Raw genomic sequence first — 8873 nt, 5'->3', positions numbered from 1 at the left:
GTTTTAGTATATGCTGTAGTAAATGCAGATAGAGTCACAGTGTGATTGGGGAATTTGGTTTAGCATGTCACAGTATTTCTCTGGCATCCAGTTATTAGTAGCTAGAGAGAGAGAGGTCTGGGATGGCTGAGCCACAGGGCTGGCCATGCTCAAAAGGGAAAGTAAATTAGTTTCATGTGAATATATTAAGACATTTTCTTTAAGGATGTAAAACGTCTGGGTGACTGAAGGGTGGAGACTGACAAAACTAGGACCTGCGATTTCTTTCTCCAAATGTTTTATTTATTCTGTTGAAATCTTCTCCAAATCCAATATGTAGGGCAGTAAAGGACTGATCTTTCTTTCAAATCTATAATGAAAAAAATAAAAATTCCTAGCTATTATAATGATAGGGCTTGTCATTGATACATGGAAAATAACAGAGCTTGGGGCCTCATAGGTTGATGATAACTTTCTTGAGCATTTTGTTCATGATCTCAATAATGATTTCATGTGCTTTATCTTTCACATGCATATCTAAACCCTTTTAATCTTGTCTTAATTCAGTAGCCATAGAGTTCTTTGTGGAAGAAGGGACAATTTTGTTATCAGCTCTAGGAATACACAAAGCTACATCCTGGGGATATAGAACAAGTGATCAGAAAGCTCAGCTGCTGCGGGTACATCAATGGTGGATGTGGTAAAGGGTTTTTCCCATTTAAAAGCAAGCATCTTCACATCTGTACTGAGTAAGGCCCCTGGCTTTTTTTTTCTTAAGGTGATGGGGGATTTTTTGCAGCTGCTGTGCCCTTCCAGGAATCTTTATCTACTCTTTAGCTTTGATAATTCTGCTTGCTTCAGTTCGAAGATTTCTTTCTGCCCCAATTTGGCTGGAATGTTTCTATATAATTTATTATTGTCAGCTTCATTATTTTGCCTACCATGCTGTCCCTGTTCTCTGTTTTGCCGAGACTGACAATAACACCTTTCTGCAGAGTTTTTCAACAGAAATATCTCATAAAATTAAACTTTTAACAATAAGCACAACCTTTTTTCCTACTTATTTTTTAACTAAAAAACCAGAAAAGTATAATACTTTTTGTAGTTCTGTATGGAAATTGTTGGAGATGTATTATAAACTGATAGTTTTCCATTGAATAGAAATTATTTTTCCCCCCTCTTTGACATTTTTCCAGGCAGAACCCCAGTTCTAGCAGAAAGCACTTGCTCTTCTGCTTATAGCCTATTGAAGGTAGCTGGAGGACGCTGGTCTTTTTAATTATTGCTTTATCGCCTCTCACCTTGACCTAACTCTGCCCTGGTAGGGAATGTTTGCCTACCTCTAACTGATTTACAGCAGATGTTAGTGGTAATAAATTTTATCCCAATTCCCCCAGCTCCTTTTTTTTTTCTAGAGCTGCTTGAATGTTTTCCAATGAAAAGTCTCTCAATCTTAAAAGGCTTTTTTTTGGTCAAAATGCATATTTTGAAGTGTTATGCCTATTTTCTCTTTTTTTTTTTTTTTGAATCATTTTTCAGTTATACTGAAAAGGCTGTACTTTATACCTTTTCTCTATTTTTTGCTTTCCTTTTGCTGCTGCAAAGAGTGGTGCTAAGGGGAAAATACAAGAAAAGAGAAGGTGAAAAATACCGTGACAACAGAAGAACTTCTATGGAAAAAAAGTGAATAACTGAAGTAGCTCACTGGCAAAGCACATGGAACAAGAAAGAAAAGAAATAAAGTTCGACCCTGACATGTTTTAATTTTTCCCTGTTTTTCCACCAGTTTGCTCCTGACATCATCAAGCAACCATTTGGTCCTTGTTTCATGCAGCACGTGCTAGACAAGGCAGATGACTTCATGCCTCTAAAGTCAAGTATTTGTTCTACCAGCTCTTTGCACAGATGCAGCCACCAGTGCTCCAACCATGCACACAGTGACTGACCTCCATCACCAGCCTCACACTTTCTAAAAAGTAGTAGGAGAATGACTGGGAACATGAGGACACAAGTTGAAAGATATTTTCTTCATCAAGAATTAGGCTGGAGACCAAAGGAGAGTTCCTGAGGAAGGGATGCCCCCAAAGCCCCATTTTCCACCCCAGTTCTGCTGCCAGGCTTCCTACGCCAACACAACCTGACTCCATAATCCAGGCATGATGTCCAAGCCTGGCCACTTCCAGGGAATGCTGTAACAAATGCTGGTTTGCCAGAGCTTCTGTCTTTGAAATAATAAGCAGAAACACACTGCAAGTAGCAGAAGGTGCTGAAGGAAGCCTTTTCCTATAGTGGTCCTATTTTGTTCCTAGCAGGAACCTTAATATAATGATACAGGTTAGTATTGCATGTGGGACTTACACTGGGGCCATTTCAGACGAGCTGATTGCCAGTGCCTTGAGCGAGGGCACCAGTCAGTGGATATTACCTCTGTGTCTAATTACTTCCACCAGCAAGTGAAATTCAAGGTAGTAATTTCTATCATTTTTTTAATTTCTAGGAAGTCTTAGGAGAACCAGAAAATCTAAAGACATGATGTTTTCTTTCTAACATGTTTAGGCAGGACTGTCCCAAAACGTCAGGTTTCAGAGAGAGGAAGCATTTTTGGGAGTGGGCCCTCGCCTTAGGAGTCCATAACCTCTGGAAAGCAGAGAAGCCTGCAATTGTCCACCTCCAGAAAACACAGTGAAGTCCCCATTCTGCAAACATGCAGGGGCTTAATTGTGTGTGCGTGTGTGTGCTTATAATACTGTGAATTTAAATTTGGCAACTCTCATGTAAACTTCACTTTATTAATTACATCTGTGGGAGCAAGGGGTCAGTTCTATGCAATATTATTGCTTCTCCTTGCTTTTGTAACTAGCTAAGAGCTTTACACTAATAGTGTAACCAAGGTAGATCATATAAAAGAAATAAATTAAGAAGCCTAAAAGTGATATTTTTAAGGATGACAAGTGAGCCACAAGACACAAAGAGCAAATTCTAAATTCCAAAAATAACCAACCAAACAGGCTTCATCTTAATTTTGCTAGCGACTGCAGAGTTTGTTCCTCGGTTCACAGAATCATAGGATGGTTTGGGTTGGAAGGGACCTTAGAGGTCATCTAATTCCAGCCCCTCTGCCATGGAACTAGATTTCTTGACAAAATGGCATAAAGGGGGTCCCCACTGCACCAGTGTGGAGTAAATCATGGCAGGGACTCTGCAAATATCCCACAGACAGCTGTACAAATCTTGTGTCACAGCAAAAGAGAGTGGAAAAAGAACCAGGTAAAACTACCTCAGGACTACCAGGTATCCAGAGTCAGTGGCACACAGGAGTTCAGGCAGGTTGCTGCGGGGCTCAGGGTGCATCTCCTTGTCAGAGGAGGAAAATTATGCACTTTTTCACTAAAGCAGCACTGTGTAGAAATCAATGGAGTTCAAAAAAGAGAGGGCAGGGCTGAATGCAGGGCTGCCGCTCAGACTTCTGAGCACTCAGACTGTGGAGCCCCCCGGGCTGCTTGTGTTTCCAGGCGTCTCATAACACAGATCCGATTTCAGGCTCAGCCCTGGGCAGGCAAGGGGTTAACAGGGACACTGCACGTTAACTGTATCTGTGGAGATTATGGCATGTTTATCCAGTGTTCAGATTTCCTGTCTGAGTGTTTGGATTTCCTGAAATCCCTGCTATCAGCCCAAGTGCTGTCCAGTGAGCAGACCTTTTTCTCTCTCTCTTCCCCCCACCCCCCCTTTTTTTTTAACTTTGCTCACATGGTAGGTTTTCCTTCCTGCTCTCTTTCCAGTTGTAGTGCCTGTGTCTCCTCACCGGTCAGGACATTTATGGATGCTGATCAACAGTCTTAGACTCCAAAATTCTGAGGATTGCCGTACATTGGATTTCCTTTTTATTATTATTTCTTTATTTCAGTTTATTTTATCATTTTGTGGCAAGAAAACCTGAAGAAACATGCTCTTTTTCAGCTGCCTATGGGAGAATATGTTTTAGTCTGAGGTGGAATAATGGCCTTAGGCTTGAGGACCAAATCTGGAATGGGAATTCAGACTGCACACGTCCTGGTGAGTTACAGCGCGTCGGGACTGAGCGTGGCTGGTAACGAGCAGCTCAGAGACAGGGACAAAGGCTGAGCCCATCCATTCAATGTGGCTGCGGAGCAAACTGCAAAAAGCAGATGGGTGAAGCTGAAGTCAGAACTTTTTCCAAAAAAAACAACTGAAGTCCAGTTTTATTTCCTGAAAATAACACACGCTGCTCCACAGCCCAGATAATGTCTAGGTAAACTTTGTAGCAAAATATGGAAGGCTGGATTCTGTGTGTCCTTTCTCATGTAAGTAACTTTTACTCAAGTAAACAACCTCAGTGAGTTTAAAAAGAGCTCATGTAAGAAAGGACTTGCAGAATGGGGCCCACATTGTAAATTGCAACGTCTCACTCACAGCAAAAATTAATTTTAAAAGAAAAATGAGCATTTTCTAATTCTCTTTACATGTTTCCTTGGCCTTTTACATTTTATTGTGGATCTAGATTTAAGTTTTAAGAAGAATCTGTGTGCCAACTATTTGCCCTATTGTCTCTTAAATAAGTTTGCAGTAGGAGTGACAGTGTATTCCATGCAGCAATGTGCCAGGAGGCCAGAAAGGGGCTTTCTGTTGTTGGAGGGAAAATGCTGAGTGCTGTGCTGCTCTGAATGAACTGGAAAGCTGCATTCAGACATGGGGCTTAGCTAAGGTTTTAGCTTCATTTTTGGATGTGAGAGCTCATGATGACATTATCAGCCTTAGGTGGTTTTAGCTAAACCACAGTCACAACTGCAATGAGTTGACCAGTCTCGAAATCAGTGACTCAGAATTTGAAAAGAAAAAAAATCTTCTTTTCAGGCCTCTTTGAAGCAGATTGCATTATTGGCATCCATGGAAGTGTTGCTGGAGTAAGTTGTGGAAGATAAAGCATCATCACTGCTGCAACTTTTGTTCTGTCCCGTGGCTGGAGGCCGTGGTTGTGCTGAACATTCCTGAGCTACTCACTGGACCCAGTCCAGGGATTTGATTCTCTAATTGTAGGGAAAAAACTTGATTCAGGAATTGCTTAGATGTAGGGAAACATCTATAGGAAAACCAGCTTTTTATCGTAATTTTATTTTTTATAGTAATTTTACTGTTTTTCTTAGATTATTGAACAAGTCCTGAATTCTAGTGTACAGTACTGCATGTCAAACAAGAGACTTTGATATTTAAATATTGGGAGGTTAATAGGACAGAATACTTTCCTTCTTACACTAATAAAGGGAAAGAGCCATTTTCCAAGTTCTTTGCAAAGTTTTCAGATTTGAGGTTTTAAACTAACTGTTTGGTGTGCCAGCAATCTCGTACAACCCTTTGAATGTGATCCTGCTGCTCATCTTCAAGGTTTTCTTTGCTATAAGTGGAAGGTTTACTAGAGCAGCCAGACCAAACTAAGGTCTTTTCTGCCTGGGAATCTCCAGCAATTCAGTTTTAATCATTAACATGGGGCAACACTGAAACTGGTGGCATTTTATGCATTGAAAGGTCAGTTCTTGCTGTGTACATAGGATGTACTCTCATTGTACTGGGTTGATTGTCAAAAAATGAAAGGGGGCCAAGGAACCCCTCACCTGAGTTGGACTGGGCCATGGTGCCCTGCCTTGCACTTAACATGCAATTTGATGGTCTGCGGTCATGGGTGTGATCAAACTGGCTGCAGCAGAAATGTGCTCCTCTCAAAGCTGGCAGAAGAGTCACATGTCATCAATGATCCATGAAGTACAGAAAATACAGATGAGGAGTCAGGGGAAATATAGAGACTCATCTAGGTCTACCCAAACCTCCTAGCTTTGGAAATTTTGTTGGCCTTCCTATGAGTAAGATCCTTGAGACTGGGTCAGTTGTGGGGTTTTACCCCCTTTTTGTAGGGCTGTCAGAACTTTTCTGGTTTCAGCCAGGTTGGGAATGCTGTGGGAATAGTTTTTCTGGTGGTATTTTGGTATTTCCTCTTCTGCTCACACCCAGAGCAGGAAGTGCAGAAGCACAACCTTCAGCTCATTGTGTACGGGTTTCTTTTTATAAATCTGAATTCTCTGCCCGCCCCCCTCTTTTTTTTTTTTTTTTCCCCTAATAGCCCTCACATAGGCTTAAGGTTCTGTTGGATTTAGACTGAGAATTTTTTATATATTTTCACATAATGATACTAAGCACTCAGAAGTTCCTTAATAATTCCTTAAAAAGTGATTATCACATCAGTTTTCAATTATCTAAGTGCAATATTCCCAATCATTTACCCATGGTCGATAATGTTAATGTGCCAATGTCCCCCAGCAGCTGCTTCTGCTGGCATTTATTCCTGAACCTTCGGCAGCATGAGGACTAACTGGCCACCAAGACCTACCTACTCAGTTGCCCATGAAGAAATTCTGCAAATTCTTCTTTTTTTGTAATGAACCATACCGTTAAACTCTCTAAGATTAGACACTTCATGCTTTAATGTTCTTTTTCTCACTCATTTTCTTTTTCTGCATCAGTGAGGAGGTTCGACTCATGCACCTTCAGTCCATGTGTCCAACTCACTCACCATCACCTCCTGCTTTTCTTGCTGTTGTTGGCAAGTATGGATAAATAATTTTGACAGGTACAGAGTCCTGCAGAGCTAACTTCATAAGCACAGTGATGTTTCACTGCTCAGATGATAAATGGACCAGAGGAACTAAACCACTTTCACTGAAAACGTCCCCCACATCCAAATATTTTTAACCCTTCCTTTTCATGCAGTTTTTCTCAAAAAGCAAAGAATTCAATTTTGTTTCACACCTGAGAAAGCAGATCACGTGTGGATTGGATCTTCCCCCTCAAGACTATCCTAGTCACTTTGTGAGCCTTTAATCTGCCATTTTAGAAATTAAAATAAAGATGGATCTTAAAGTTGGTCCATGGCAAAGTAACTATCTCCGTCTCCACTCGGGTGCACTCTCAGGAACACTACATGAACAGCTCTGCCAGTCATGTTTGGAAACTGTCCCCATGAGTTTGTAAGACAATTTGCTTCTCAACAGTTTCATAGTCTTCAAAAATACAAGGAAACACAAGCAAAGGGAAGTTAATTTACTTCACTAAAATCGTCTGTAACGTAAGGAGATTTAAGCAGATGCAATGGAATTACTGCAGGGATTTGAGTTCTGCGCTTGTTTGGGGGTGGTTTTTTTCTGTTGCTGTTGGCTCCAAGTCTCTTTCTTGGGCTTTGGGGAGCTGCAGAGCTCCAGAGAGGGCACAGGGAGGGGGATGGAATGACAGCATGGGTCATTATTTCAGACACTGATTAGCAGCAGGGCTCAGCCTAGACCACACATCACTCCTCCTACGTGGCACCCAGGAGCCAAGCTCCATCCATGCTGAACAGGGAGAGATGTGAAGCTCCTTGCTCAGTCTCCCCCTGAACCCCAAAGCTGAATTAAGCCCCGCCAAGTGATGCTTTTAGTGCATCTTCCTCTATCTCGACTGGAGTTAACAAAATCCATCTGTCTATGTGAGTCAGCAGAAAAGTATTCAGCTTTTATAAGAGTTAAGGGACATGGGATAGGACAATGTCAAAGCGCATAAGTCTTTCCCCAGCTTGGCACTTGCACATCACGCGGGGAGAGGGGGTTGCATTTTCAGTTCCTATTCACCAGAGAGCTGGTTTACACCAACGGAGGATGTGGCCCGTGGTGTGCATGGCCACGGCTGCTGAACAAGGCTCCTTTCATCAGCAAACAAATGTGCAAATGGCATCACCCAGCACACACTGTGACACGGTGGCTGCTGGCACTTTAGGAAAGTCAAAAGATAACTATTTGCTTCTCATCAAAAGCAAAATGAGGAAGTCTCCCCTCTCCTCTTCTGCCCCCACTGCTACCACCCTGGCTCGAGCAAGTTGATCCTTAGGCATTTGTGTGGGGGTTTGTTCTCAGTGGTTAACCACATAACAATTTGAAGCATGTGGCTAACTCAAAAGAAACTGCCTTTAAACATTTGCAGACTGTAATTGTGTTGGAGAGAGCGAAGCGCAGGCTGGGCTGCTGGCCACCCTGGGGGCTGCGGCAGGAAGCCCTGAACATCCCACAGAAGGGTCCCGTGAAGAGGGGAGAAAAAGCTGATCTTATGTCTAGGAACTTCTCTCCTTGACAACGCTCTACAGCCAGGGCCAGATGTTCCCACCTCATATTTTGTGTCTTTACTTTGTGTGTCAGAGCAAAACACCCGAGGGGAAACAGAACAGAGAGAAAAGGGGTGGCAATGAAGGGGACAGTGTTTTGGCACACCACTTTCATAAATAAAGCCAGAGAAAAAATAACAAATTCGAGAAGCTTTGCTGTGAAGCTGAGAGTGCCTGAGACTGCTGCATGATGCCTGCAGGAAGGGGTGAGAGGCAGGGTTGGAGAGCCAGGCTCTGCAGGGGATGTCAAGGAGCAACCCCGTCTGGGGTGGTAAAATACGTCATTAGTGCTCTTCCATCCCAAAAACCTGAATTTGTTGGACAGAGAGGAAAGACTGGAGAGAGGAGGTGTGCTAACAAGATGAGCAGCTGTGCTTTTGGGGGTAAAGACCCCAACACTGGCATGGTGCCTCAGAGCTTGTTATCCCAGAGCTGTGGGGCTGTGCTAACGTCCAGTTTGAAAGAATCTGGGGCTTAAAGAAGCCAATAAAACTGAAGATTGAAACACTTCCCCATGGGAAAAGATGTCTGTGAGGCATTCTGCAAGTAGTTTGTGACTCCCTAAGGCCATGGGATAATTGCCATCTGATCCAGTGCATCCTCAGCCCATGGTTAGGAGAGCCTCTCTTTGGCTACACATATACATGCTCCTAAGTGTTAATTGTGAAAATAGCAAGTGCAACTAATCTTCTTC

General features: G+C 42.5%; 1 protein-coding gene and 1 long non-coding RNA gene across 6 annotated transcripts in view; one reads left to right on the top strand and one right to left on the bottom strand.

The window, feature by feature from the left end:
* The first annotated feature begins 3952 nt into the window (after positions 1-3952).
* The window catches only part of ASAP1 (ArfGAP with SH3 domain, ankyrin repeat and PH domain 1), a 146579-nt gene continuing 141658 nt past the window's right edge, over positions 3953-8873 (top strand). For all 4 annotated transcript variants that reach the window (XM_042036548.1, XM_042036546.1, XM_042036547.1 and 1 more), the window contains exon 1: positions 3953-4035. The gene's annotated coding sequence lies outside the window, so the exon portion shown is untranslated. The remainder of the gene's footprint in view (positions 4036-8873) is intronic.
* LOC121668630 overlaps positions 4032-8873 on the bottom strand; it is a 29031-nt gene continuing 24189 nt past the window's right edge. For both annotated transcript variants that reach the window (XR_006017498.1, XR_006017497.1), the window contains exon 6: positions 4032-4135. This is a non-coding gene — a long non-coding RNA (uncharacterized LOC121668630). The remainder of the gene's footprint in view (positions 4136-8873) is intronic.

Source organism: Corvus kubaryi, unplaced genomic scaffold (genome assembly GCF_017639235.1).
Source record: "Corvus kubaryi isolate FWS band 111438036 unplaced genomic scaffold, C.kubaryi_AGA036_p1.0 37385, whole genome shotgun sequence".
Lineage (NCBI taxonomy): Eukaryota > Metazoa > Chordata > Aves > Passeriformes > Corvidae > Corvus > Corvus kubaryi.
The sequence above is the reverse complement of the archived record's forward strand: the minus strand, read 5'-3'. Positions and strand labels throughout refer to the sequence as shown.